Source organism: Heterocephalus glaber, unplaced genomic scaffold (assembly GCF_053883595.1).
Source record: "Heterocephalus glaber isolate CG9 unplaced genomic scaffold, H.glaber_assembly_v1.0 deba00001472, whole genome shotgun sequence".
Classification (NCBI taxonomy): Eukaryota; Metazoa; Chordata; class Mammalia; order Rodentia; family Bathyergidae; genus Heterocephalus; species Heterocephalus glaber.
The window spans coordinates 75524763-75550942 of NW_028258315.1; the positions used below are offsets into that span (position 1 = coordinate 75524763).

The 26180-nt window shown below is 40.4% G+C and overlaps 1 protein-coding gene across 13 annotated transcripts in view; it reads right to left on the reverse strand.

The window, feature by feature from the left end:
- Positions 1 to 17584, reverse strand: part of Lrrc3b (leucine rich repeat containing 3B) — an 89407-nt gene extending 71823 nt beyond the window's left edge. For 3 of the 13 annotated variants that reach the window (XM_004857798.4, XM_087182195.1, XM_087182197.1), the window contains exon 1: positions 17007 to 17534. The gene's annotated coding sequence lies outside the window, so the exon portion shown is untranslated. Of the gene's footprint in view, positions 1 to 14529; positions 14583 to 15802; positions 16152 to 16185; positions 16205 to 16257; positions 16954 to 17006 lie in introns of those variants that run through there. The other 10 variants (XM_087182201.1, XM_021238731.2, XR_015439531.1 and 7 more) reach the window with 9 other exon arrangements.
- Between the last annotated feature and the right edge of the window lie 8596 nt (positions 17585 to 26180).

Sequence of the window (26180 nt, forward strand, 5' to 3'; positions counted from 1 at the left end):
GTTTAATGCCTCCAGGAAATGAATCTAAATGGATCTTGATCAGTGTTGCAAGGAGAATGCAGTATCAGTGCTTCTTCAAGTGAGTTTGAGTACTCTTTCTCTCACTGCTTCTACACGAACTTAAATTGCTTTGGAAACCTGTCATATTGAATTAGCAAAATCAGATAGCAATTCAGAGGGGTGCCAATGTGGCAATACTGAAAATGGCTGTTTGGAAGATTTCTTGCAGCATTATTCCGAGACTAACTTCTTTTCAAAATCATGTCGGTATGAGCAAATGATGGCATTTCTGTGGCTTTTGGATTAAACTTCTCTAAAAGTCCATCCTAAAGAAGACAGGGCTATAGAGAAGAGCACCTGAGTTCCTTAACAAAGGAAGAAAGAAACAAGAGTGAGCACAGCTTTGGGGTGGTACCACAGTGGTCCCTGGCGTGGACCACAGCCAGAAACACAGATCCTGAGCTAACCTGGTAGAACACTCAGGTTTCAAAAGATCCTTAACCAGGACAGTAGGGCAAACTCAGAGGCTGGGGGTGGTAGGAACGAATAGCAGAGACACAGAAAATCCAGTAGTTTTCTCATCTTAATGGCTACAGACCTTCATGGTTGGTCATCTCCTCAGAAAATCTGTTCATGATCATCCATTGTCATGTTACTTTAATATTGTTTTCTTTATAAGACTTAGCAATCTTTAAAATCTTTCCATTCATTTAATTATGTGTTTGGCTACTTCATATCCCTCACAATCCAAAATGTAAACTCTCCGAGGAGTAGAATTTTAGCTCTTATTGCCAGCCCCAAGGAACAAAAACTAGAAAATAGTAGGCTCTCAATGAATATTTACTGAAAAGATGTCAAATTACCTCAAAACATATATATCATAGCAGAGGTCATTCTGTAGGTAGAAGTATTTTTTGATTAGCTGTTATTGTGAAGCCTTTGCCAATAACAGCCTAGGCCAGGGATGGCGAACCTTTTAGAGGTTTCAACAATACAAACAGCCAACTGTGGTACTCGTGTCATAGCTTCACCCCCACTGGTCTAGGCAGTCACTGTGAACTGACCTCAGCTCTGCTGACTGGAGAAGATTATATCTCAAATTATATATATGTCTAAATTTCCTTTGCAGTAGGAATCTCGTCATTGAAATAGCTCTGAAGCTATTGCAGGTCTATGTACAATGTAGACATTACATAGTAGGGCCAAGACAAATTTTATCCATCTCTTCAAAACCTGTTTCTTGGTCTGTATGACAAAATTTTTAAATAAAAATTTCTAATATTTTTTTGAAAATCTTATTTTGAAATATTTTAAGTCTAAATCTACAGAAAATTTGCAGTAACTGCAAAAAATAAACATTCTAGATTAACTAAGTGTTCATATTGTCATGCTTTTCAGGTTAATTTCCATGTATATAGCATGTATGTACATGTCTGTGTGTATCTATGCGTATTTATACACATGTGTGCATATATATATTACTTGTACAGGTTTTTATAATTATGGGCATTATACATGCAAATATAGACATATGTATGTATGGCTTTTGGCTAAACTAACTAAACATTAGTTTTAAACACTGATTACTTCATTACTTAAGTACTTCAGTATGACTTTCCTAAGAACAAGGATATTATCCTATATTACAATTATCATACTCATGAAATCCAAAGTTGATAATTATTCTGTTTTCTAATAAACAGTTCATTTCTCAAATTCTCTTAAGTGTTCCAAAATATGCTTTATAACTTTTGATTTTTAATCCAGGTCCCATCAAGGATGGCACTTTATGTCTAGTTAACATATCCCTTAGTTTTATTTAATGTATAATGGTTCCCTAGCCATGTTTTTTTGACCTTTACAAAATTGACATTTTTGTAGAGCCTAGGGGGCTTGCATAATTTATTTTCATTTTAATATGACTGATGATTACTCTTAATTAGGTCCAAGTGAAAGTCTAACATTCTAAGTTCCAAACAGAACCAATATGAAAATGTAAAATAACTCAGGTTCCCACAAAGAACTTTTAGGCTGAATTATTAATCCAAGGAAGAATGCAAACACTTCTGACCAGTATCATGTCTGCCTGATAAGGCAGTCTCTCCTTCTGAATTTGTTAAAATGAAAGCCTCTACAACATGATTCCCACATATTATTTGCTCAAATGTTATCTTCAAAATTTTTGTTATATCAATTTCTACCTGTAGTTGCACTTATGTATCTCTTCCTAGAAGACAATTATTTAGATTTATTATCATAAATAAGATTTGTATAAATGTTTTCCTATGCTTGCTACATTTACCTGGCACCTACAAAATACAGTATATATAAATATAAAAATTTTTATACACATCCGAAACCATCTCCCATACCACAATGGTGCCCTTGGGGAAACAAGTGTGTGGTCGGATTTTCTGAGGACAATGTGTGGATGCATGTGCTATGTGTCTCTGCACTGTTAGCATCCTAGGGAGGCCTTCTCACAAAATAAGGAAAGAAAGAAATGCCGATGTCATCAGGCCAAAGTGGGAACAACGTCCAAACAAGCAAGAAGACCTGCAACTCCCCAGAAACGCAGCTTCTATATTTAGTTCCTCACATCAGATCGATCACTTCCTCACTCATTTCCACACCATTCACTGAGCAAGACTGAAATGAAGACGAGGAAAATGCTGCTTAGCCAAACTCTGATAGTGGTGGAATCCCTGTGTCCTCCAGAAGATCACTCTATGGCCTGCAAAACATTTATACTGGATCGCAGGATTCCTAACATGTCACCTTCTCCTCGAGGACACTGAGACCCAGATACCCATGGTTCACTGTCCAAGATCACACAGCTAAAGAGTAGCAAACCAGCAACTGCATTCATGACTCCAGAGGACCAGGACAGTGCATTTCTCTGTTCCATGCTGAGGCTGGGCTGATAAAGCCTTTAATATATGAAGGTACCAGAAAAAAATACATCTTATACATATGTAAACATGTGGACACATATGAATATATCTGTACATATGTACAGATTTTGGCTTCCTAAATCCCCCTTAAGTTTTCTTACAACCATAAATGTGTCTAGGCCCAAGGAGAAGGGCATTCTGCAATGTTACCCTTTGTCATCTTTGCTGCTCACCACATGACCATGTATGTCTCCATGTCCCTGCATATGTGAACCATGCAACCTGGGCCACCCAACACTTGAATACTTCTGGTAATTCTGCCCATTCTAACTCCTGCCTACATGTGATCATAACATAGAAAGTTAGTCATTGCTCTAGGACTGTACCTCCTAACTCCCTTTCATTTCAGGTCAAAGTCTCATGGAGCAGGATATCTGCTTGGCTCAGGAATAGTTGAGGAACATCCCTACCCTGTATCCACAACTGGCAGATATCTAGTTTTTTATTAGCCAGATGTTCTCAGAGACTGTTACCTCTTCTTCATCTCACATTTTATTAGTTACTAAATTCTGTGTCTTCTATCTCCTATGACTTTACTCCCATTCATATTCAACTTCCTTGTGAGTAAACCCTGGGCATGTCTTCACTGTTCTCCCCTAAGCTATTACAAAGTCTGCTTCCTGTATCCCTACCACACTGGCTGCCCACTGAGCCACTTCTATACCACATCCTGGCTCTCAAGGTGCTGACAGGGGTTTCAGGAGGTCCTCAAGACCTCTCAGGGTGTTCTTAAGGTTATTATTTCTACAGGATTTGCCTTTTCTTCTCCTATTCTATCACAAGCATATAGTGGGTTTCCCAAAGCCTCCCTAACATGGAATACAAGAGGGAATGCATAAGCAGATATGAGAATCAAACGTCTTTTAAAGTCAGACATGAAAAAGATATGCAGAAAAATAGCGCAATATGCACTTCTTCTCACTAAATTATTTTTTGAAAGGAAGATGATTTACCACAAAAATATGTTTTATGTTAACATGCAATAGGTTTATTGTTATTTTTAATGAGCGAGCAAACATTTTAAGATTTAACAGTTTTAATTTCTAATATAGTTAATATGGATAATATAAACAACATAAACAAAAACTCTTCAGGATCCTGTGAACTTTAACTCTTTATTAGCATTATCTTTTAACTATGAAATGCATGTGGGCTACAAGTCTAGTCCAAGCAAGTTCAAACACATCTATCTGATGTTTAGGTAAACTACTAAAGTGTGTTAAGATAATTTTTATTGATGACATATTGGGCAAAGTTATAGGCCATGCATGATGCTGTAAGTTCTGTGAGAATCAGTATGTTTTTTGCTGTCTTGAATTTCATACTCCTATATACTTTATCTTTTCCATTTAGAAATATTATTTTGCATAGGTTTCACCAGATGCCAAAGGGATCCACTGCAGGAAAAATAACTAAAATCCCTGCTTTATGTCGTGTGACTAATATAGGACCTTGAATATCCACATATTGTTACTGGATACAGCTGTTTTGTGGAGAATACACAAATGCTACCTAGCTGGGTCTCAGGCATGTTCACACTTCCCACCCAGTCTAAAGTACACTTCACCATGCCTATCAGCACACACACAAAAGGTAAAGTACAAAATGGGATGTGATTTGTAAAAGATATAATGGAATACAATTGCACCGGCAGAAGTCCTAAAAGTTGATGGCAACTTTGAGATGTGGGAGGTTGGGAAGAAAACAGCATTTTCTGAGTATAAATTATCACTAATTTTCCTACAAACCAGTTTTCTCTTCTACTTTCAACAAAAAGAGTGAATTTATCTTACCTACTATTACTGAAACTTTCCCTCAGTTACCTGAGTTCAATATGAATGGGACTTCAGAAACATTACAGCCCATCCAGTTAAAGCAGAGAGCTATATTGCATTTGCACAGTAATCCCAGGCAGGGGAAAAGAAAGTGCCACATACTGGAGGCCTATATGTCTCATCATTGTTGCCCAACAGTTAGAAACAACCCTGGCATAAAAGCAATGCTGTTTTTGTAGACTTTTTTCTGCTTTTTTTCCTTAAACACCAAGAATGAGATTCAGCCCACCATTTAATATTGTCAATACATATGCTTCACTACACAACTGGCATGCCAACTGTTACCTAAGCACTTCGGATTCTTCAAACCCCACACCCACACATTCTGAACTCAACTGCATCTAGACATGAATAAAGATGAATAGCATGTTGAGGAAATAACTTCTCCATCTTCAAGCAGCAAAAGCCAGGAGGCAAACTCCTCATAGTGTCTGACACATTTCTTAGAGCAAGAAAGAATCTAAAAGCCACCATTTTGTCAGAAAAATTTCATTCTTCTATGGCAGCCTACCCATTTGGAATTTCAAATTAAAAGAACTTCAGAAGTTCTTGCCAATATCAAGGTTCTATGACTCTTTATAACAGAGAGATTTTTCTTTTTTCTCTTTCTAAACTCAAAGTTAATTAGGTTTTGGCAGGTGAGCATCCCATCTCAGCATCTCTTTATTGAGAATAATTTTTGGAGACCCTGACAAAATTGCAAATGGTTAGAAACAGTCACTAGCTTGCATGCTGGGTAAATAGGAAAGCATACTAATTGTACTTATTTTACTATCGTTATATCTCCATGGGGCGAGCCAGTAATAAAAGTAATGGAGGCTAGAAGAGGCTGTTAACATATTGATGTGTGTGTGTGTGTGTGTGTGTGTGTGTGTGTGTATAATTTATTCTTACTTTACCTTAACTTATGATTTAGTGATAGCAGGAAGTCTTCAATGTTAGAATGAAATGTTTTCCAATATTTCTAAAATGCTCAGATTGGGTTATTGAGTATTGAGTTCACGGCCTTCACATTGGCTACATTATCTCCCTAGTCTTTTTTTATTTTCTATTTTGTTAAGTTGCCAGGCTGGGCTCAAACTTGCAATCCTCTGGCTTCAGCTTCCAAGACTGGTGGGATTACAGGCATGTGCTACCATGCCTGACTCAAACTGGGTATTTTTCACTCCGTTCATTAGGGTTGATTCACTTATTAGGTAGTTATTGAGTATCTACTCTAAGCAATGCTGGTGGTATTTTACGGGTACAGAAAAGCAGGCACATTTTCAACCACAGAGATATTTCATAAGGCAGCAAGGTGCCCAGACTAAGCCATAGTAACTTCTTGTCTTAGTCAGTGGGGGCTTCCAAAGTACGGTAAGTGAGGTGGCTCAAACAATGGGAATTTATTTCTTAAAGTTCTGGAGAAGATGCATACAGGGCTGATACCTGGTATGGGCTCCCCTTGGACTGCAGATGACTGCTTTCTTACTGTGTCCTGATAGGGCTTTTCCTTGGTGAGTGTGAGAGACAGGAAGAAAGCTCTCTGGTGTTTCTTCTTATAAAGGCATAGTCCCACCATGAAGGTCCCACATTAATGATTTCATCTAAACCTAATTACGTCCAAAAGACCTCATCTCCAGATACCATCTCATTAGCAGTTGGTTTTGATATTTCCTTAATGTGAAATGTGCTACTTCATTTATAATGTCAGTTTAATACACCAAGGTGTGTTTCAGATCCACCTCAGAGGAGTAGGGCCATGGTTCTTCCAGGGCTAGTTCTTGCAGTGTCAGGGGAGAGGCTCTGAGACATCAGAAGGAGAAAGAACCTATAGTAACATGAGACACCTCAGTCCTGAGAGTCAGGCTGTTTAGGACTTGAAGGAGTGTAGAACAGACTCTGAGGCTCAGTTCAGCTCCTGAAGCATTGGTAGTAAGATCTCTGCAATGGAGCTGAAATTGTTCAGATAGGGGTTTTGTAATCAGGTATTGCTGTTCAAGACCTCCCTGCATCTTCGAAATGTCTTAATTCAAGTTCAATCAGGTGACAAAACAAATAAAGATAACACAAATCAGATAACATCATGTTCAAAGTATTACAATAAGCCTGAAGTTTTCATGACATTGCAATTACAGAGTACCTTTAACCAGGCCAATGAAGCAGGCTGGGTGTATACTCATCTCTTGTCAATGTCAAAGCCAACACCAAGCTCAGCCCCTCAACCAGAAATAATTTGACTCTTCTAAGCCTTGATCATTCCTTTAAAAGCCTGCATAATCAAAATCAGCCTTGAATGGTAAGAGATCAAAAGAGAGAAATTTGTACAAATCCAAGTGTAGAGTTTGACATAACTCTAACATTTAGAGCAGTTAATTCTTTTACAGAGAATCCTCTCCCTGTCTCAAAGAAATAATCAGCACAAACCACACCGAGATGGAGTTCTCCTTTTTCCTGTCACCCTGAATCCATGCAGAATCAATCAACAACTTGTAGCTGGATCTCTGATTTACAGGTTTCCAAAATGGATGTCAAACTCCTTGTGATGCTTTTAAAAGAATCAAGGGGGTTGCAGGAAATACACTTAACATTTCTCTCTCCCCATCCATTGTCATAATTAACAAGGTACATGAGGACATTTAGGTATCTTTGGGTAACTTTACATTTGGGGTTACACTGTGTGGGTAGCCTTGCCACAGCATGCTAGGGACGACAGATAATTTTTACATTTGTTTGATTTTGGCAAGGGCTTTTACTCCCATTATCCAAAAACCTTCTCACTGCAAGACCTGGAGGTCAAGAAATAAGAGAGTTATTTGGCAGAAAACTGAGGCTTAGTGAGCTTGAGGGACTCTCACCTGTGGTTACAGTTAATGAAAGAATCAGATTTCAGATCAGGAATTCCAATTATATATGTTAGCATTTTTAAATAAGCTTGGAACCTAGAGCTCCACTCTTCTGTGGGAGGCTGAAATAGCTTACAGATGTGTTCTGTTTGGGTTTTTTGGTTTGTTTGTTTTTAATTGAATTAGTCCTACCATTAAACATCAGGAGCTTTCACATAAAATCTGGATATCTGACTTTTGTTTGAAGAGCCAAAGCTCAGAGCTGTACTGGTACAGGCAACACAAACAAAAAAATAAAAGAAGATTACAGCTCATTTCCTGAAGAATCTTGTCATAATCCAAAGCTGATCAAAGACCCTTTCACCCTCCGGGATTTTAGGTACACAAAATCCTAAAAGCCATTCATTTCGTTCCCTCTTCTTTGTCTGTGCTCATGTAATGTCCCTCCTCCTGGGATGGCTCTACCTCTCATCAATTTGATGAAAATTTGTGATCACCTTTCAGGATTCAGTTTGATTCCCTCTGGATCCATTAAGTAAATTTCTATAACCATAGAATAACTAACTAGGCTTTCTTCAGAGCTCTTGACCATTTTCTTGTGCTTGTTTTCTTAACCTCTTTTCATGTCCATATTCAATGCTGGGCACACCATAAGTGATCAATAATGTTTTACTTAATATTAATAACAATGACTTAAGAAGAATTTAGCAGGCACTATTAAAAACACCTTATACATATTAATTCACTTATGCTTCACAACTATCACTATACCAATTTTACATAAAGAGAACCAAGGTATATTGAAGGTTAAGAAATTTTCCCGCAATCACAAAATCAACTATTAAATGGTAAAAGAGGCATTAGAACTTAGTTTGGCTCTCCATGAATGGATGATAGATAAACATCTAAAAGAAAGGGATAAGGAGAAAAAAAGAAATGAAGAGGAAGAGGGGGAGAGATGAACTGTCAGGAACAGGTTGGCAAAGGGAAGGAGATGTGAAAGAATTCTTTCAGTTGTAAAAACTGCAAGTATTTTGTTAAGCAGGGGCAATGGAATGTATTAATAAATTTTACAGCAGATTTCGGAGGGTGTTTAAACAGGAAGCCACCATATCGAGTATAAAATATAAAACAGTGTCAGATATATCTTGGTCATTATAAACCACAGAGCTCCAAAGGCCTTTTGAAAATATGTAGCATTCAATTGTCCTATCCCAGAACAGTGGATGTAACCAAATACCACCAACCTGGTTAGAGCCAAAGCTGAAACTAGAACTAGCTTACCTGGCTCCTTGTTAAGCAGCTTACACGCACAAAAAGAGCACATTTTCTGAGATATTGCCTCCGCCGGATAAATCAAAGTATTTCTAAGAGTTTTTTCTTCTAATAATCTGGTTCCATCTTATCGATCAGAAAAGATAAAAACACATTGATCTCAAGGAGCAGGGACATTCTACTATCTTTTCAAAACACCAGACAATATACACTATTTGTTTAGGAAATATTCCATGACTCAATTTTAAGATTTTTCAAATCTTGCCCTTTTCTCATTCCCTACCCACTTCCTTTTCTCCCTTTTCTCTATCCATCCAAGTGCACTAAGGCCATATCCTGAGAGCAAGGAAGTGGGTAGGGAAAGGAAGAGAACCACTTGTGACAGCTTTGCTAAAAGAAAAATGTGCTGGAGGGAAAGCTGAAATCTTTGGCTGAAATGCAATGTATCCCTATAATCCTCCCTCACTTCATGTGATATTGGCCAAGGCTACAGGAAACCCAATCAAGGGCACCTTTGGGAACTAAAATGCAAGCCAATTTTCAATGAGCTAGTATGAGTAGACTACTGGTGTTCCTAGGAAGCCCAGTTTGGTTCTTACAAAGGTGTTCCTTTGTAACTTCTTGCACTGGGCCTACCATGGAACCTTCTTTTGGCTAATGATCTTCTCCACTTCTTAATATCCTTTACCCCTACAAATATGACAAATACAGTCAATTCCTTAGGCCAGAGAAGTTGAAATCAGTCTTAGACACAAATCCACGAGAGTTAAAGCAACTAGGAGAATACTGCATTACAACTTGCCTAGGCCTATCCCAGTTTACACCTACCATCTCTGAGAAACAACTAAAGTCTCTTTTGTTCTCCAAACTATCCCTGTGATAAGTGGTAAATTATACTTTACCCTAGTGTGAAGTTCTTGTTGTAGCAGACTTCCAGTGTAACTACCAACAGAATCCAAAAGATCCATCTACAAACTTAAATAAACAGTTACAACTATATTCATTAACCCTAAATGATATAGTACTTCATTCCATTATGAATACAGGCTGTGAAGCTCTCATGCAGCAGCAGAACCAGTGATTCTGTCAACAGTATAAATTGGGCATTTTCATACCAATACAGTTGATAAGTTATCTTGTCAAATTTATTCTTAGCCCTACTTTGAAAGGATGATAGTTATAAGTTCCACTACTATAGCTTATTATACCTTCTTTACAAAAGAGGCACATACACTAGTAATGACAGCTTTTATTTTTATGACACATTTTATGTATTGTATTTTGTGCATTTAAACACATCATTCCAGGGTCCATAGGCTTCATCAGATTGCTCAAGGGCACGATGGCATAGATAAGCATAAGAGCCCTTGGCCTGGTGATTGAAAAGCTACATTAATGAGTTGCTCTGAGATGTGAGAAAGAGGCTATGCCCTCTGTCTGAGGAGTTAGCCTGCTCTGAGTTAATCCAAACAGAAATTGTTTAGTTCAGTCTCTTAACCTGTACACCCATTCTTCTCCAGGTCATATTATTTCCATTCTCTTTCTTTTTGTTATCTTATTCTCATGCTTTTTGCTCTTTTATCCTTAGATTAAGTGTACTATCAGATAGCTCTTAGTATTCTTGTACTAATCGCTGGGTTCTCTTCTTTTGGATGCTGATTTCCCCTTGTGATCATGTTTCTTGCTTCTCTTTCTCTCTACCACCCCTCCTTCTGTGCTGCTTTACTGTTGCCTGTCACCTGGGTCACCTGATCTGGTTGGCCATATGTCATTCCTCCTTCAGAGCTTCTGTGGCGGAGCGCTGAGCGCTGATAGTCTCCACTATACCTAACATTTGAGAATAATATTCATTTTATTTATAAGAGACATAGTTAGAAAAACAGAGTGACTACCCCAATAAATGACTCCACAATATTCCAAAACAGGAGGGCAAAATCTTTGAAAACTCAAGCATAAATATAATTTGTGGAAAAGTGGAAAGTATCCTGTTGGGTAATCCCTGACGGCTAGCATACTAGACCAGGATTTTCTCAGTGCCCAAACTCCCAGTATAGCATATTAAAAGAAACCATACTGCTTAGTCACTGCTAACAAGGGAAGCCCTTATAAGCAGACTTGGACAATTCTGTCTCACCAAATCAGGACTGAAGTCAGAAGACCAGAAGGGAGAGCCCGTGGGAGACCCTATGACTTTTGTGCTTTAGCTTGTGCATGCCCATTCAGCCCTATCTTCACCGGAGCATAGTCGCTCTGAAAAAACAGTCCCTCCCAGTAAGGTACTGAAGACTTATTCTATCAGTGATGGAATGAAGGAAGGGAGGAAGGAAGGAAGAAAGGGAAGAGAGAGGGAAGGAGGGGGCAAGGAAACAAGGAAATAGAAAAGAAGAAATTAACCTATATTTGAAAACATACCATTTTGTCAAATATTGCTCCATGATTGAGAATGGCTTGACATATTTTATAATATTTGTTTCCAGTTTATGGCTAGTGAAAGGCACCAAAGCATTTTTATTAACTGTAGTGACATTTGCACCAGCCAAATAGTAACATAAAATGTAGCTTAGAGAGATTAGGAAAAAATGAAATCGTAAATTTCATAACCTTTCCTAATCCATTCATTTATCCTCTTAAAGAATAAAATGTTTTTCTTGGGGGTGGTTATTTTTGGAGTATTTATTCATTCATTTTTAAAGAATTGTATGCTGCTATTACTGTGTTCCACATCTATTAGTTCATGAAAAGACTCTAGATTCTAGTCTAGATTTTATTCTAATACGAAGTGACCATTCCATATACTGTGTGGAGATATATTAATTCACTGTTTTTATAAAGTAGATGTAAATACGGGCTATTATCTCAGATGTAAGAGCTCTGTTCTGGTACCAAATCATTTGTCAAACAAACCTCATCAAAGTCATAATCTGAAGATATAACGAATGTTCAGTCTTATTGATTATTCAAATCTAAATATGGATTAAGATATTATACATTTATTTAATAAATCCCATAAAGGTAAAGCTTTTAAGTTCTGCTTTGGTCTTTTTAAAATTTTCAACATTTTCTTCAAACTCCACAGAAACTTATTATTTAGTTTCTTTTGTTACTAAAATTAGTTTAGGTCAGTGTTCCAGATTTTGACTAATTTTTTTTATGAAATATCCAATAAAACGTAAAGACTGTAAATTATACCATGTATTACATAAACAAACTTATTCAATGTGTTCTGAAGAAAACTTTTTCATTTTTCCATCATTTGTCTCAGGTAATGTTGTTTAATAGTAATTGTTACTTTAAATGTCAGCAAACTCATGTTTATATGATTTAAAAGAAATACCGGTTCAGAGACCTGTGCCACCAGGAGTGCTGTGTGGGCCTTTCAATACTACACCATAGGAGCCACAGTAAAATGCCAAGTCGGTATTTGCACCATGGGAATTAAATGAGGACAGAGGTACCTCCCTTGGTCCTCCTGGAAAAAATCTAGGAATTGGAAGCCAGGATGTTCCCCCAGGTTCAAATGGATTTTACTTCCTGCTTTTCCTAGAACAGAGACCACTTCTTTGGATTTTGTCATACTAGATTTCAAAGTTACTTTTTTATTTCTGCTATAATCCAACTAAAGCAGTGTTCCCACCTCCAGCAGGTTACCCTTTGGGAATGATCTGACTTTTAATGGTTCTCCCTCAAGAGTCCAGCAGGTGTGCATTTTTCTCCTACTCACATAAAAAGAAGATATATGTATAATGAATCCTCTAGAAAGTGAATACTTCCCCTTGAGAAACTTGGCACCCTGGGATTCAGATAAGTCAGCTTGACACAGATGGTAGGCAGCTCCTGGCACAGCTCCCCTGTGTTGGGCATTTCTGTCACCCCAGCATCCCTTATCAGCCAGCCTCATCTGTAAAGCCACTTCCCTCCCTCTTGTCTTCCCTTCCTGTCCTTCCATCTCCCCAACCACTGCTGTCTTGATAGGGAGCAGCACTAGAGATGGAAATCCTATTCCAGATGACATAAAACCCACCAGATTTCCACTGTCTGACTCTAACTCTTGCTCCCGCAATGATTCTGAGAAATAGACTTTTCTCACTCTTGGCCTTGCTTCCTGCAGTTGCATTTTTCTTGCTTTGTTTCCAAGGGGAAGATGTGCTGGCATGCTGGCCTCAGAGAGAAGACATAAGGTGTTCCTAGAAACCAGAACTCTGCCCCACAGAAATGCCTGGAGTATATGGAATCCCTCTGTGGAGGGGGCTCAATGGAGGAGGAAGTAGCAAAGAAATATTATTCTACTTTCTGAGTGTCAGGTACAACCACTAGGAATATATTGTTTTACTTCAGAATCACACCATAGAAGTTTAACTCAAGGGTCAGAAATCCAGGAGAAATTAAATCAATCCATTTCATTACATCAAAAGGATTTTCCCTGTGCTATAGTATATGTTTTTGTTTTTCACAAATACCTGAGGATAGGGCAGGACAGAGCTACTCAACCTGATAGAATCACTTTGTTAAAATGGTTGGGAATCATTTACTTTTATTTAGAATCATTAAAGGGCTATATTTTAGTTAGTTTTTGTTGATTTGAATATACAAATATTCTACTAGGTTTTTTTTCTTTTTCTTTCTTTTTGTGGCAAAAGAGGCACATATTGGCAAAAGAGGCCATTATATGATACTGACTTTTATTATGCTGTTTGAGAAGCATTAATGGAAAAATAAGCAAAGCAATATTTTTTAAATAAGTATTTTCCCTAATTAATCTTAAGATGTTGAAAAAACAGCAGCAGTAGACACAATCTATTCATGTGTTAACAAGGTTTCTTTGACAAAGAGTCAAAAGGCAGTGAGTTTACATTAGTTATGCTACAAATACACTAAGGGGCCTGCCAGTTCAGCACTTAATCTTCTCCGGAACCTGGACCGGGAGAGATAATACCTGAGATCTCTAACTCCAACATTCTGTGACTCAAATCCCAGAAAGGCACTCATTTGCAAAATACAGTTGTTACCTAAAATTGCCCTTTTGTTTGTTTACCATAAAGCAAATCTCTGTTCTGATTTCTTCTATTTACGAAGGAAATGTCTGCTAAAAGACCCAGAAGAAAACTCCAACACCAGTAACCAACTCCCTAGATCATCTTCCAGTACTAGCAACCCATGCTACTAAGGTCTACCCCAACCGACTGAGGCAGCAAAGTGCAACACTAGTCTCACCATACTCCAGCCACTCTGGCATTTATAGCATGCTCCTGGGATTTGGAGGAAGTAAGGGGCCTCATCCATACTTCTTTGTAGACAAAGAATCTTCAGTACCAAATAGAGCTGGGAGTACGGGAAATACCCAGTGTTCTCTGCTCACTGGTGAACCAGCTCCACCATTTATTGGCTGGATGACAATGTGCAAATAATTTAATTTCTCCATCGCTTAGTTTACCCATCTATAAAAAGGTTAACAATAGCTTTATCCATCTTTTATGGTTGTCTGTGTGAGTTAAAACTAACAAGCTCGTAAGATATCTACCATAGTGCCTGGCACATAGTACAAACTCAATAAATGCTAAGTAGTTCTGATCATTATTACTGTTAGTCTCCCCAGAATAGTTTAGCAATCTGAAAAACAAAACAAAACAAAAGAAAACTCACTGTGGATTTGGAGCCTTCCCTCAAGTTCCCAAGGGATATGCTCTAATCTGTTTCTACATGAAAAGGAAAGGGGTCAGAGGGTCAGAGCACAAATTCAGATGAAAAGCACTCCAAAAAAAACCATGCCTTGGGGTGTCACAAACTAAATCATGTGGGATGAGAGGCTTACATCTGGGATCCTACCGCACATATCCAGGTATTTCAAAAGCCAGAGATCTCTCACCAGCCAGGCCTGGCCTGTGAGAGTGCGGCTTTTGTGCTCAGAAACTGCACTGGGAACCTGAGCAGCAGGGACCCCCACTGGGGCCCTTTGGGGTTCTGGAGCTTGTCTCTGCCTGTCAGGGAGCTCCCTGCTTCAGAGATGCCAGGGCTGCCCTTGAATGGGAGGACCCACATCGGGATTTCTCCTGGGAGCCCTGATGAGTTGATATCTCCTCTGGAAAAATCTGACCAAGGGCCCAGAAAAGACTGAATTCTGCTTTCTCCCAGCTGGTAAAAAACAGCAGGAGGCATCTACAGGGTGAGGTAGAGAAGTCTGTGTTCCTAGAAGCCTGCCCCTGAGAGATCTGGACAGGGAAGACCTGATGTGTGTAGCCCCAGAGGGGCACACAACTCTCAAATACGTTCCCTGTGGAGCCAGGAGGAACCAGGAACCTGCCTCAGCCACAGATGCTACTTGGAAAGGAGCTGGCACCTTCTCCTAGAGAAGTGTTCGGTTAGGTGCTTCCAGGCCATGATATGCGAATGTGTTCCATAGAAGAAAAGAGGGGTGTGGGAGCTAAAGAAGGGGAGGCCGCCCTTTCTATGCAAGATCAGACGAGGCTTTCTCCAGCAAACGGTCTTGCATTCTGGATGGCTGGGATGCCTAGAAGGAAGGATCATTGTCTTCTTCCTGAATCTGCCAAAGCATCTGAAGCAGCCGAAGGGATCCACCTGGAGTCTATCAGGCGGGTGAACCCAGCTTTCTCGGAGCCCTAGGTCTGGGAGCTGGTTCAACTCATCTCATGTCCACACCCTCCTCTTCCGGGTTTCATCGCGTGCCCTCCAACTCCAGCTCCGGATCCTCCCCGCTCAGCACGGGCTCCCCCTCTCCCTTGCTCTGCCCAGGTGCGATTCTTGGAGCTATGAGGAGAAGGTGGCTCCCACTGCAGCCTCTGCCGCTGCGCTGTCCTCCAACTGGTTGGGACCCTTGCCTACTTGCTGTGGCCTGGGACTTCCCCCAGCCCTCCCTTCACACTGGTCTCCCCCTACCGGCCAGGATTCCCCTCCTTACCCTGACTGTGGGGCTTTGGAGACATCCTAGACACCCAGGTGTTGGCAGGGAAGGTGGGCGTGGGTCTACCGACCCAGTTGCTGAGCTGAAAGCTTGTAGAATTAGGCGAGCGCAGGAGAAGGAAAAAACAGAGGACACCGACAGCTCAGAGCCAGGAAAAGCATTTCTAGTCCATGACCTGACCATTCAGTCACCGCCCAAGATGCCAACGCATTTAGATTATAGCAAGGAGGTCTGTTTGTTCCTGAGGAGGGAGATCACTCCACCCCAGGCCCCCAGCAGCCTGCCTCCCCAGATTCCCCAGGGCCCCGAAAATTCCGGCTCCGTTCCACCTCTGCGCCTCCCCCGGTGTCCAGCCCCTCCCCCGGTATCTATTTACACACCCGGCCAGCGCCCTCCCGACTCCAATCTCTTTTCCTCCTCAGATGACCGCTCAGGGCTGGCCCCTCGCTTACATTTGTAGTCTTTGCATCCCCCTCGTCGGCGGGCAAATCTGCCTTCTCCCCTCAGCTCTTCCTCCCTCACGCACCCCCACCAGCAGTCATGCCCTCCCCAACCACTTACTTCACCCACCCAGATCTGCACTTGCAGTTCTCCAGGCGCACAGCCGAGCGCCGCTCCAAGGTTTTGGTGCCCAGTTGAGGGTGGCAGGCGCAGGGTGCACTGACCCCCACCACTCTCACTCTCGATGGAGCCTTGGGACGGCCGCAGCTTTCCCCCACGTCCCACCTCTGCTGTCACCGTCTCTGCTTCTACCCAGCTTCCCCGTCAGGCTGAGCACTGCTGGGTCCCAAACCCTCGCCTCTGGAGAGGGAGCCGCGGGGAGCGAAAAGTCGGCCAGCAAGAACGTGCAGAAAGAAATGGGCAGATGTCTATGGCAAGGGGAGCTGGGGGAAGGGCGCACGCCAGAACCAAACGTGCTACTCGCACGGCACAGGGTGAGACTGCGCGGGGAGGGCAGGTGGTCACAAAAGTTTGCAGACTATTGCAGGGCACCCGGCTAAGCAGGAGGGAGCAAAGAGCTTCGACTCCCCCTCACCAGGCGGAGTCTCTCCAAGGGCCAGTGCCAGGGGCTCCAGAGGTTTGGGCAGACATAGCTCGGAACTAGGGTGTAGTTCTCTACTTGTTCCCAGAGGGACGGCTTAAGCACCCCAGCCCAGAGGATCCCGCGCTCTGCGAAAAGCAACAGGCGGCTGCACCTTACCTTGCGCCAGTCCTGGGTAGGGATGGCTGCTCCATCCTCGTGGCGCAGGGAGGACGCGTTTGATGCGTGTACGCCTAGAAGTGTGCACCTTGCCAGGGCTGCAGCGGTGGCCACCTTCAACCGGCTGCAGGCTGGGCTGCCCGCCCCTGACCGCTCCGGCCCTCCGAGCTCGGCTCGAGGGCGACCGCCGCGGCGGCGGCGTTAGGGAGCGGGACGCAGGCGGTGCGTGGCGCGACTGGCGTCTTTGGGCGCCGCCACCACGGAGCGAGGGTGCGGCCCTGGGCGGCTGTGTGGGGCACCGCTTGGCTCTCACTGCTGCGGCGGCTGCTGCAGACCCTGTGCTGGGCTTGCAGGCCGGCAGGAGGAGGAGGAGACAAAGACGCGAGGGAGGCAAAAAGCCACTCGCCCAAATGCAGTCGAGTCGGTCACTAGAGGGGAATCGCCTCGGAATCTGGGCTGGGGAGGAGGGAGGAGGGGTGAGGCTGCTGGGAACTAGAAAAGCTGCAAGGAAGGAACGTGACTGTCAGAGCTCTGCTAACGCCTAGCGAGCGCGGCTCTCGCCTTCTAGTAGGGGGTCCTGAATAGAGAGAAGGGGTGGAGTTGAGCGTTAGCTGCTGGAGGACTGGAGCCTAAGTAGGAAGATTAGCTCTTTGCCCTGCTCTCGCCTTCTCTCCTTGCATCCCTTTGCACAGCTATACTTGCAGGATGCTATGGCTCCATTCAGTCTCAGAGGGAGAGAGAGAGGAGAGACTCGCTATGGAATCCAGGGTAGGCTTGACCTCACTGTGTAGCCCAGGCTGGCCTCGAACTCATGGTGATCCTTTTGCCCTAGCCTCCCTAGTGCTGGCATTACTAGCATGCGCCACCACCTCCAGATTGTCTCCTGGTTTTTGACTACTAAGACCAACGCTGAATTAAGCTGATAGAAGAAACAAAATGTGATGATGGGTCAGTTGCCTCAATAGGGAAAAAGCAGATGTGCATAATCAATTCGACAGATTATTGCCTACTGGTTGCCAAGCACTGTAGTAGGCTTTTGGTGGGGAGGCTGGATGAGGTAGGGTCCTGCCCCACATACACATATGCATACACACCCAAGGCTCCCCTGTTAGATCACAGGATGAGTTTCCATTCAGTTCCTGAAGCTCAAAATTAAGGTGCTGAGTTGTTGCTCCTAAATCCAGTCCTCAACCGATTTAGCTTCCCAAAACAGTTGTTAGGATTCAATTTTCCCTTGCCTTCTAGGGATGGCTTTGAAATGGAGTGTATATGTCCCTTAAGAAAGCAAGAAGGCGTGTGTGTGAAAAATAAGGGAAATTACTGGTTTTGATGATGTTCTTATTTCACAATTTTAATTATTTATCAGATCTTTGCCAGACACCAATTTGGGACCGAGGAACCTGCCTCCACAGACTCAACACACTCTCCCTAAAGCCCTTTTCTACTTTCTGTTCCCCCGCCCCTCTTCAAGCAGAATTCCTCCTCCTTACTGTCAGTTTTATTTGCTAATTGCTTGCAGAACTTACATATTTATAGGTTTCTATCACCTCAGTCACCCAGGAGTATTATTTTTCCCCTTCAGACTGCAACATGCGACAATGTTTTGTATTTAATGAGTACTCAACCAAGGCTTACCTAGTTGAAGGTCATTTTTTCCTTCAAGAACAACCAAATCTCAGTGCCCCTAGAATTAAAGGGACTGGTGTAATGAAATCTTCAGTGTTTCTGAAGAAGGAGAGACAGATATAGTCACATTCTCAGCTCCTTTGCTGGAAATGTGAAACTATTTCATAAGCTTTTGGTTCTAGTTAATCTCCTACTGACCACCTCACTTCTATTTGCTGAATTTCCAAAGGCAAAAGAAGCCCAAGCTGTTGAATAGCTGCAGAGAGCAAGAGTCATACAGTCAGCTGCCCGCACCTAGAGCAAACCCATTCCAATGGAGAACGACCAAAAAATCTTTATCATTTTGTGACCTGTGTCAAGTGTGTTGAAATCCTGCCAAGTGTCTCATTTCCAATGAGGCTCTTTTATTCTGGATGCATTTTAGAATAGGTTAAACAGTGCTTCACTGCCGAAGGGTGAAGAAATGTGCTTGGTAGTTTAGAGACATTTTAAACCATCTTTCTTTATGTGGTAACTCCTGTAAATTACAGGATGGACACCCCAGGTCAGGGATGCAGTATAAAAAGCACTGCAATATAGGGTATTAGACTGAATGATTACTAAGATACCTTCTACTTCCAATATTTATGATATCATGATTGGAAAGGGTATGGTTTGAATTTTATTGTAGTTTTTGCATTTTTAAAATGAGATTTAAGGACTCAAACATAAGCACATATAAACAGAAAGTATGCAATTTGAAACAATTGTTATAAAGAGAAATTTGACACTGTCATTGAAAGGATAATTTTGTTTTTTGCTGTTATCCAAGTGACTCAACTAAAAATTTCACCTTAGGAAATAATGAAGGTTGAACACCAAGATTTAACTATAAGGATAGTCCTTGCAGCGTTTTTTTATACTAGTGGAAGAGTCACAGGAAAGAAAACCAAGTTAAAATGTCTAAGAGAAGAATGGTGAAATAATTTATAAATCTAGAAAATGGTATACTACTATGATATTAAGCCACGGGTATAAGTGAATAGGTGACTATTATCATGAATAATGGTAATGATTTTAGTTGAAAATTTTCAAATGTATAACAACACATAGGATATAAAAAATTTGAAATCTGGAGGTGACAGATCTGATTTAAAGTCAAACATTTCTATTTTGTGTCTATGTGTTCTTGGAACTTAATTTCCAGTTTCTCAGCTGTAAAATTAGATTGATAGTATTTACCTCCTAGTGTTATTGTGCTTTAAATGAAATAGTATTGTCCATGATACATAGTAAAACTTCAACATGGTGTTCTTTGGCAATCATTGAATTTCTAAAAGTAGGTTTAAAGTACAACATATTTTGTGATATATGCCTACTGTAATGCATAGTTCAATATTAACAATGGTTATCCCTTTTCTTACTGAAATTTTGAGGATTTTCTAAAATTTTAAATTAATCACAAAATAGAAATCATATAGTAAAAAGCATAGAATGTGTCTTTAATTTGGTTATCTCTTAATTGTTTGTTTTAAATTGCAAACTGTTGACACTGAAAACCTCTAGACTTAGTGGCTTTCTGTTGTAGTTGATTCATCAAGTCATCAATAAGATTTGCTGACTGTTGGTGTCATCTATGCTATAAAAAGGATAAATGACAGGGCACAGAGTTTGTCACCTCTGATATAAACTTAGATTTGTTTTGTAGCAACCAGGAGTCAAGTCCAGCTCAGGAAAATACTGTATTTAATATGAAGAACTGATTGGTTGCTACCTCTGCTTTGTCTTGACAGCCAATTAAAGAGAGAGAGGGAGGGGGCTCATTAAAAGCTATTTTTATAACTTTTGATTAGTGAACTAGAGAAGGAAGCCTAATATTGAATTAGTACCAAATTCAATGACCCTCACATCTACATTAGTGGCTGCTCTAGGACAAGAGTGGATCTTTTGTAAAAGTTGACTATGTATGTTATAGATTTTGCAAAAAAAAAACAACAGGAAAGTATGGCTTATTAATGTTTTCTGTTGAACTTTCTTTAGAAATAGAAATACATTGTTTTAAAAATCAATGTTTCAGAAAATTTTACATGTAAAGGAACTAAATTTTGAATTATAGTCTCCCTTTGAAATTCTCTACAAAGATGAAAATGTATTCTTCTGGATTTAAGAATTGAGTTCCTGAAATCTGACTAGTTGAAGTGTCTCAAACCCTGTGTCTAATAAATGAAAGGGATTAAAACATAAAGACATAAATATCATAAATCTTTTTGTGCAAGGTATTCCAGTTAGTAACAAAACACTCTAAAACTTCTTAGCTTAAAATGACAGCAATCGCTTATTTAGCCTGAATCTGGAATTTGGACGAGGCTAACAGGAAATTTGGCCTCTTAACTTAGCACTGGAGTAAACACTTCCCAAAAGATTCTTGCCTGAGCCTGGCAAGCTGTGCCGGCTGTCGGTCCTGAGTTCAGCAGGAGACCCAGGGACCTTCATCTCCATGTACTTTGCTCCATGGATCCTCATAGTCTTCCTCATTGCATGGTGATTGGGCTTCCAAAGAGAGCACGGGTAGCAACCAGACCTTCTCTGGATAAAGAACCCCTGAATGATTTAGCAGTGACAGTTTTACAAGTTTATCTGGTCTTTATGAAATGTTATACATTTTAATCCAAAACCAATCAGGCAAACTGAGCTAGTGAACTACCTAATCATTAGAAAAATTTAGACAAATGTATCAACTTTTCTTCCATTTATGGAGATAATTTCATCAAGAACTGGCAAACTAGATAATTAAATGAATAAAAATTATTCTAAATTTGATGATGACTCCATAGAATGAAAATATAATTCCTTATCATGTTTTTTATTTTATTATTTTTTTATTTTTGAAATAGGATCTCACTAGGCAGTTCAGGCTGGCCTTAAACTCAGTATGTAGCCCAGGCTTGCCTCAAACTCATAGCAATCCCCCTTCCTCAGACTCCTGAGTGCTAGGATTACAGGCATGGGCCACCATACCTGTTTGAAATGGTTTTCAAAGGCTGCTGGAATTGAGTTCTCTTCCCGGTCCTATCTCATAATTTCCTATAGTTTTTCATAGTCCCCACAACACTCAGATCAGAGTCATGCGTGGAGCATGTGCTTGATACATACTTATTAAAAAGACGAATAATTCAATACCCCTTACTTTTCAAACTCAATCATTCCATCTCCAAAATGGCAATACTGCTTGTAAGCTACTCTACAGGGGAGCTAATTAATTCTCTGAAACTGGAAAATATTTTGAAGTTCCACAGTACTTTAGAAATACCAAAGAGCATTAATACATGCAATAAAGACATTATTACTACTTCCCTGACACATAAATGGTGAGTAATCCCTTTTTAATGTGTTTATTTTGAATATACTTGACAGATTTGCATAAAGTAATGTATTGTTGCTTCATTTCTATTAATAAACACCTTGTATGGACTGAATAAAACATGGCCTCCTCTACCTCTATTGTTTGCTCATTTCTCCACTTTTCAGAGCTGCTTTTTATACCTGCTAACCAGAAAGGTGACCCTAGCAGGGTTCTGTGTTTAAGTAGAAAGTATGAATACCCATGGGACCTATGAATGCCCCACCCATATACGTACTGTAGTAGGAAACCTGGACAGTCAAATAGAAAACCCTAATAGAGAACTCTTTCCCAAAGTTGGAATTATTCTACTCTCTTCCCTGGGAATTATGTACAAGAGAACTGGGAAGACTGGGTTAACCTCTCTGGTGGGTAAAGCGGCAAGATGTACATCACAGGAGATGTGAACAGGGTGTATCGTCTGCCCCTCCCTCCGGAGAAAGCCACACTTCAGTGTGGGGGATAAAGCTGTCCCACTGGGATGTCAGAGTGAGTCCCTGTAGGGTCTGCATCCCTAGTTCCATCCATGTCTCTGATGTTCCCACAGCTTTTTATTATCCTCTCTTTTGTGTAAATTCACCACCTTTTTGCCTAAAGTAGTTCAAATTTGGTTTCTGTCATTGGGGACCAAAAGAATTCCAAGTAATGCAACACCGAAGAAAGATTGGAGAAATGCCTCCCAGAAAATGTTTGCTTAAAGGTTGAAGAGAGAGTGCGTGAGGACGCTTTGATATGAAGTTTACATCTTTTGAAGTTAAAATACAAGTAAACAACGTAAATTGAAGCTTATCGTTCTAGACCATAAAAATAGAACCTTAAATGTGAAAAGATCCCAGTGACTGTAATGTACTGAAATATATGCTTCATGAGGGCAGAAATATGATGGCTCTCTGGCAACTAGAATACAATCTGCACAGAGCAGGAGTTCAATCCATATTTATTTAGCGAGTTTTTGGATTTATTTGTTGTACCTCTTTTTTATTCCCAGTAGGAGTATTATTTTTTGAACTCACACTATAAACCAGCCTCTGTGCTCAAGTGTCATCAAAATCTCATTTAATTTCTTACCAGAGCCTGGGGTATGGACAGGAAGCAACAATGGATAGAGAGGCTTTGTTCTCACAGATAAAAACAGTTGCTCAAGAGCGCACGGGTCCTATGTGTTGCAGTGGGATTTGAACTCAGGATCATTTGTCTCCAAAATTTGTGCTGTCTTTTCTGTACACCAATCCTATGTTGTATGTTTCTCTACAGAGCAGAAATGTCTTCTGTGTAGTAAACTGAAAAGGTGGTAGAATTCAACTGGTATTGTGCTTCACATGTGATTCTAGCTCTAAATATTGGGGATTTAATGAACACAGAATTAGTCCTCATTTTATAGATGAGAGGAGAACTCCATGGTACTACCTTCAGTATTCAGGCAATCTACTTGGAAGTATGCAAGCTCACTCTTCCTCACCTTGCCTTTGACTTCATAACACTCCAGTCCCTTGTACATATTGAGACTCCATAAAAACCCCTTGGAATCACCATTCTAATGCCCATAGCTGCCAACTGCAAGGGCCTACTAGATGGCGGAAACCTAGACATCCCACCCACCGCCCCACTGTTGGTATGACTCTGAGGTAGGTTCTACCTTGTCTCCCAAAGGGAATAGGTATAACTGAACCCTATTTATCCACAAAACTAACTTGCATAAAAGTAAACCTTTTATTAACTTCCTTTTCTTTCACTTCCCTGAACGTCTTCAGAACTTTCCAAATTAACTACTTGAATTCACACCTTTATCCCAAAGGGTCTGTTTCTGGGAAAACCCAACCTGATGTACTCACCCTGGATCCCTAAAAGAAAGGGTCAAATTACCCAACTGGTAAGTTTAAAAGAAGAAACTGAACATTATTCATTAGATTCTTCTCATTTGGAAATGGAAAGTTTATAGGACATACAAACTTGCACTGCCCTCTGTCATAGGCCAGCTTGGCTTCTTGGGAATATCTTAGTGACTTGATAGACAAATCATATTAATTCAAGAGTGATGGGCTAAAACATTTCCAGGTCTTTACAGTTCTAAAATCATATCTTACAATAAGTTTTATAAGCAACACATTGGACATTTTGATCTTCATTGAAATTAGACCCATAGGAATCATAATGGCCAAAAGGCAGAAACAATTCAAATATTAACTAACTGATGGACAAAATATCTTATATCCATGATACATAATATTATTTAGCCATAAAAAAGACTGAAATTAATTCAGTATTTCATAGTAGCTGGTGGAAAGGAATTTTAACACAACACAAAGAAATGATAAATACCTGAAATGAGAAACACATCACTTACTTTGATTTAACCATTACACATTGTACACATGTATTGAAATATCACACTGTTGTCCATTAATATGTACAATTACTATATATCAATTAAACATAGAAATACATTTTTGAAAAAATGAAGTACTGACATATGCTACAGCATGGATGGACCTTGAAAACTTGGTGGTTAATGAAAGAAGGCAGTTCTTGAAGACTATATATTATGTCTCTGTTGATGTGAAACAAGTACAACAGGAAAATCTACAGAGACAGAAAATAGATTAATGATTGCTTGGGGATAGGGTACGGGTTTCAGAGATGGGTGGGTGAAAGGAGCTGATAATTAAAATGTGTAGTGTTTCCTTTTGAGGTGATGAAAATGTTCTAAAATTATCTGAAGTGGTGGTTCTCCATAACTGTGAAGATAACTAAATATCACTGAAATGTATACTTTAAATAGATGAATTATATGGTATGCAAATTATATCTCAATAAATTCTTAAAGTTGGTCTACATGATGATGCAAAATGTTAATGTTAAGGGAAGATGGATGAAAGACACATGAAAACTCTGTACTATTTTTCAACTCTCTTTTCCTGTTTTCTCATTTTCTTTCTATAAAGTTGGGACCTGAGTGTATAGGACAGGGATTCTTCCGGGTCTGGGAGTCCATTTCTTTTTAAAATATTCACTGTCCTCCACGTCTTCTTAGTTTTCTGATGTGAGATTTGGCCTGACATGGAGCTGTAGTTTCAGCAGTGGGATAGTAATCCAACCCAGTTTGTTGTATCAGAGAGGTTTATAAGGAAAGAAAAAAGCAGGGTGACATTAATAGTTGATGCTCAAGTGGCCCTCCTCTGCAATTATTTATTCTTGTTTCTTTTGTACCCCATCATAGCACTTCTCATTGTGTTTTATGAAAATGGTTCCATTTTACCAGACTCACTTGTAAGCCATGAGTTGCTGATGCAGACTTTCCTTTCCTCCTGGATCACTTATTGGAAACCAACACAATATTTCTGCTTGTTGGTCTGGAGTCAGTTCTGTATCTAATTATGGGGTTGGTTTTCTTCTTTTGTGTTAAAGTTTTCTCCACCCACTGGGGGTGTTTCAGGGATTTGCCAAGGAAGCTTTCCTGATCTTTCTTTTATTTCATTGTGAGAAGCCAAGGGCAGAAGGGAAGCACATTTGCTGAAGTGGAAGCTAGGGTTTCAGTTATTTCTCTAAATTTATAGGGCAAAGGAGGTCATAGACAATTCATCTCATCCCCTCAGGCTTAAGTGTTTTCTTCTCTAAAATGAGAGAATTGGCCTAAGTCATCTCTAAAATTCCTCTCAGGCTTGACATTCTCCAAAATGTAGGCATTTTCCTGAAGTTTACTGACAAGTAGTTGCCAAACACCAGAGGAGTGCTGATATGTTGTTAGCTAATATTATCTCTCATCTGTTTGCAGCTTCTTGCTGGGAAATCATCACTGGGAGCAGTTCAGTGTTCTGATGTCTGCTCTACAAAAAGGTGTCAAGATGTGGAGGGAGCAATGTGGAGGATAGATCCTTCCAACATGGGCACAGAGGGTGTCATTCTGTTCGGATGGTGACACAGACATGGAGAAACCAACTGAGTGCTGGTCCCAACTCCTGGAAGAGGAGCATTACATAAGTGCAATTTTACTCTCTGCATTAATCTTTGCTGAGGTAATTGCCTTCATTCTATTTTCAGTGTGTTGTTGGCAATGCTGCATGGCCTACTGACAGTAGTTCAATAAAAATAGAGATCATACCGAAGGGGAAAAAAACAGCAACCCGAAATTCACACATGGCCAATGTTCTGCTTCTGTGAGACCCTGCCCT